Here is a 5,560-nt window from a genome sequence, read left to right as displayed (position 1 = left end):
TCATCATTAATCAAACACTTCCAGCAATCACCCAAGACTCAAGCAATTACTAACATAATGTTTAGACATAAACAAGGTGATAAAACTGAAACAAGTACTGTAATTATAAACCAATGGGTCTCATAGATTTTATACTACAGAACATGCAACGTTAGAGAAACAGCATTTAGAACTAAACCATTATCATCTCTATGAAAATAAAATCAGCTTGGATGTTGCTTAATGTAAAGCAACATTGGTAATTTATACAAAGAGCAAATAATACACTGAGATATTCAAAACTGTTGGTTAATAATTCTAAAAAAGCAAGCAGTTGGCATTGCAAGTACTGGACTTACAAATTGGTTAAAGGACAGGTAGCACTGGATGCAGATCAGAGTTACTGTAAAATTGGGGGAATTAGAGGAGTTACTTGGGGATTGTACTAAGATTGCTGCTTTTTCTAATATATATATATATCAGTGATACAGTATAGATTATGGTAAAGCTATTAGGTTTGCAGATGATACCAACCTGGGAGGATTAACAAACTGTTGAAGCTGCAAATTAAATTAAAAGTCATTAAACAGAATTCATAGCTGGGCAAACAGATTTTGGTAAGATAACATTTAATGTCAACAAATGCAAGGCGTCATGTATGCAGCAAAAACCTAAACTGCAAATATAAAATAGAACATGTTAAATTTGAAGATACTTCCTAATGAAAAAGACTTTTATTTTGCTTTTCTTAAAGCATTTATGCTGAAACATTATTTTCTTCTTCCAAGTACTGTATATGTGGGAATCAATAAAAAACAGAATGTAAGGAAATATACTGTAGTTAGATACTTAAAATTTTAATTAAAGCATGTTACACAAAAACTGTACAATAAGCTTGTAATGCCTTATTTAGAATATTGTATACAATGATGGTCAGCAATATATAAAACATATGGTGTTGCTCTGAATCACATTGCTGCTCTGAATTACTGCTGAATCAACCCAAAGTAACCAGATATATTACTGGGCTCAAAGGAGTGTCCTATACTGACAGACTGAGAAAACTGATCCTTTAGTAAGAACAGAAGATTAAGGAGGGCCTGACTGAAGAATTCAGCATCCTCAAAGTCAGGATTGGCAAAGTTATCCCAATATACTTCTTCAGAGTCAACAGTGAAATTAAAGACACGTATAGTATTTCACAAGTGAAAATCAAGTACAGTAAGTACATGCACTTTAGAAAATAGGTTGTGGAAGTCTGGAATTAGGTGATGTCCTGAATTCCTTCAAGAAATGGCTGGATGGATAGCACACAAGCTAGATAGGCCAGATGGTCACTAATCATTTGTAAACTATTGTGTGCTGTAATCATGTTTATTATATCCAAGTTAAAATTAAATTAAAGAAAATTTGTAACAAGAAAAAGTCATTTTTATATAAAACAGTAGCAATAGAACCTGCTACTGCTTCCTTAATTTGACCTCCTGAAATTAAAATCAACTTTACATAATACACTGTATGCATGAGTTTCTGAAGCAAAGAACAAAGAAAAAAGATCAAGTGTATTGTTTTATTAATTCTTCCTCTGAAAAGCTATATTTTATCATTGACAGCTCCAACCTGTTCTCTCACAAAAAAACATTGGAATCAAGGGAGCACTAAATTCTTGAATAATTATTAACTAATATTAATTTAATCTTCAGGCATTCAATCCATTTTTCTTTGTATTCTGACTGATTATTGCCAAAAGCCAGCTCTCAGGAAATGCACAACTGGGTTAATAAAGTTCCTTTGAAGCAAAATATAAAGATGACAGAAATATTCTGGAAAAGTCTCAAAGTTGCTTGTTCAAGCCCAGTTATAAGCATGGGACTGCAACATATATTTAAATTAAGTTTAAAACAAAAGTTCAGGATGGATAACGACAACAAAGTTCACCTTCAGCCCAGTTGTCTTAAATTGTAACTATTCCTTATGTCATTTGCCAAAACTAATAAATACCAAAAAAATACTTTCTTCTTACATTCATCTTTTGCATTCTTCCTACACCATTGGAGCTCTTCATTCATTAACTTCTCAAAGAGGGTCCTAGTCTCCTTGTTTTACAGCTAGAGGCAGGCTCTTGGTCTAAGTTCAGAATAAACCAAGATTAAGCACTAATTACAGTACAGATTTCCAAGACATTATACTCTTGTGTTATTGCTTGTGAAACTTAATGCATGTACAGTAATGAGATTAGGAAAGTTAAAAAAAAAACTTTGCAAGTAAAGTTTGACAGGGAACAGCCTCAAAAATACATACTTCCCATATGAAAGGAAGGCAAAAAGTTAGTTCTTATAACCTGAAAGTTCATAATATTAATAATCTTAATTTTTTCTGTTGTTTTCAAAGTGGTCTATGAAGATATAAATCTAAAGGTTGTCATAGATAATGAAGAAAAATCTAAAGGTACAGTATGATACTTAAATTGTTGAAGAAAACGGGTGATGTGCAATGCTTTACCCCACTACTTGATCTTCAAAGACACGTTATTTTTATTTTTGTTTAATTGATCCTTATTACAGATATGGACTCAACCATTAACAACATGCAAGTAGAAACTGTATTTATTCATTTTCAAATATCTTCCCATGACTGTTTAAAGTAACCTAGCAGTTTTAGTGAATGGGGATCAATATGGTGTTACTAACCAAAGAGTACAAGAAAACTGTTTCTCCCAACAACAGAAAAGCTTAGTCATAAACTCATAAAACCTTAAACTTAGATAACCTTCCCACTTTATGGAGTGATAAAACTTTATAATAGAAAGTCTCCACCTGACTGCTGTCTGACACCTTTCAGAACAAAAGAAAAAAGCACTGTTCCTGTACATTTATTATACAGAAAATGTCAGAAGCAATTTCTGACTTTCTGACAATCTTTCAAGTCTTTCTTCTCCAGATCTGACTTGGGATTTAGGAACATTTTGTTAACCTAACAATTTATTGCATCTGAAAGATCATTTAGTACAAGTACATAGATTATCTGATATGATGAAGTATTTCATAGATCTGTGCTGAAGCATATTTATACAGGTTGTCATTAAAAATGTGTACTTTAGGGAAAGATGGAGAGTGTTGTTGAACTGATTTGATCTCTGATATCCCACATACAGTATATTAATTCAAATCTCATCCTGCCAGTAGTATTAATTTTGAGTTACTACCATGCATTGAACAATTTGTAATACTTATTTCAATTGTTTTGTGCTGCATTAATTATGTAATATACTTCCTATATGTGGAACAAGAAAGATCAAACCTCACCTTCACGAGAAACTGAACTGCTAGTCTGTTGTGGGCACTACTGCTTCTAGTTGAGCAAAAGTCTTGGAAAGAATTGCATCACGTAATGGCAATGTCCTTGTCAAAGTTGACATGAAGGTATGGATGCAGCCATTCCAAATGTGCATCAAAACTCATTGCTGCAGTAAGATGGCTGCCTCCTACCTCAGTATAATTTGGCATGCCAAATCATACTGCCCACATAATGTTCACTGGCCAAAGAAGATCGATAAGTGGCACCTGTAGTGCATTAGATATTAGTGAACAGTATCTTCATTTAATCTGTTAATCCACATATAATGGAATACAATATTAACATTAACAATATTAATTTATTAAGATAAATATATTTATATAGCTGGTAGTGGTAGCTGAAAATAAATAAATAAGGTGCACAGCAGTATTTTACCTTCTTCTTAAACATTTTTAGCATCAAATTATTTAACTTGGTGGCTTGCTGTGGTTATTTTGGGAAGTATTTTATGTGCTCATTTTAAACAACACTTACTATGAACACTTGCAAATTAAACATATACTGAACAAACAAGCTATATAAGTACACTATAAATTGATGTATTTTTTATTTCTAATATAATGTTTTTTAGTGTACTTCTCAGTAATTTTGTGCAATTTTCATTTAGCTTTTATATTCATATTGTTTCATTTTGAAACACTTGGACTTCAGGTCCATTGGGTTTCACTTACTCTTTTTATATAAATTACTTCTTTGCAGTGTAATGGAAAATAAAACACTTATAGTTTTTAATTTAGCTCATTCCAAATGCCAAAGATCCAGGTTAAATTCCCAGTCAATAAACACATTTCCCCCTGTGGAAAATAAATACTTTTCTCTAATAATAAAATACAGTAAATAATATATATATCAACATTTTATTAATTTTATGTATTGCAGCACGCAATAACGGATGAACCTGCTCAGTGTCCAGCAAACATGACAACCTTAGACTATTCTGTTAGCCAAAAGTAGTGCAGACCTGCATTAGATTACTCGAAAAAATACAAGCAGCATTGGAGTTTATCATGCTGCAGCACTTGTTGCAATATGCTACATGACACCTCAAACGTCTGCATCTGTAAATTGCATGTCAGTTTCACATAGCCAGATACAGAGCAACTACAACTTTCCTTTGCTTATAATGCTGTATGTAGCACACGAAGAGTTTCTTAGTCAGTTTTAAATCAGTTTTGAAAATATCTCTTGTTGAGATTGTTGAACGAGTTTATCTGAACTATTGTATATTGAGATCTTGGTAAAGTAAAGAGCACTGTAATGAAGGTTTGAGTTTATTTTGGGCTTTGAGTGCCCAAATTGCACCACTATTTGATAAGTAAGTCCATCCCCAAAATTTAAACTTGTGAATAAATGCAGAACAATTATATGTTTGGTAATAGGGTAGGGTGATTATAAGATTTCAAGATTCAAGATATCAAAATCTTGATATTTGTATATAAATGTGAAATGGGATAAGATGAACTACACAAAGAATGCTTTTATTTTTTTAGCAAAACTTTTTTTATCTAATTAAAACTGGGTGGAAAAAGATTATTCAAAGATTATTCATTTTACCACTTTAATGGTATTAACATTGAGGAAAACAACTTATAGAATTTAATATACTGTATAACAGTTCTTGGTTTGGAAGCTTTTTATTCCTGTAAAAAGGAGACTAGTAGTTTATTTAAATAGGGATTTATTTGAAATTAATACACAGTACTTAATCCAGATTGACTCATATTTCAGTGGTTAGGTGGGAAGCATTAGACTGCTGGAAATGGAAATAGTGGTTTAGGGATTTACTATGGGTTTGCTCCCATATTTGTATGTAGAATGGCAGGATAAAAGTTGTTTAGCATTGTTGGTATAAAGAAGGTTACATTCTTTCTGCAAAAATCAGATTTTCTTTGTAGAGATTAGGTCTAAAAATCAATGCATATCTTTGGTCAATTTGCAGAATAAGATCAATCATCTAAAAAAGCCTTACCTCACAGTGTTTATTTACCTGAGCTGTGTACATGTTTTTTGGGGCTTGTATGTAAAGTAGTAAAACACATGTGGAGTAGCTTCATTACAAGAAAGATTTTTAATTTGTGAATTGTGAGATTAATACATTCTCTATCAAACAGTTCAAGTGGATTGAAGCGTCAAATATATAAACGTGGGTTTAGCCCATCCCCAGAGTACAATTACCATATGAGCATGTGTGGAAATTACAATGCTGTGGTATTTACATGAAGCT

Source organism: Atractosteus spatula, chromosome 2, assembly GCF_055471065.1.
Source record: "Atractosteus spatula isolate fAtrSpa1 chromosome 2, fAtrSpa1.hap1, whole genome shotgun sequence".
NCBI lineage: Eukaryota > Metazoa > Chordata > Actinopteri > Semionotiformes > Lepisosteidae > Atractosteus > Atractosteus spatula.
The sequence above is the reverse complement of the archived record's forward strand: the minus strand, read 5'-3'. Positions refer to the sequence as shown.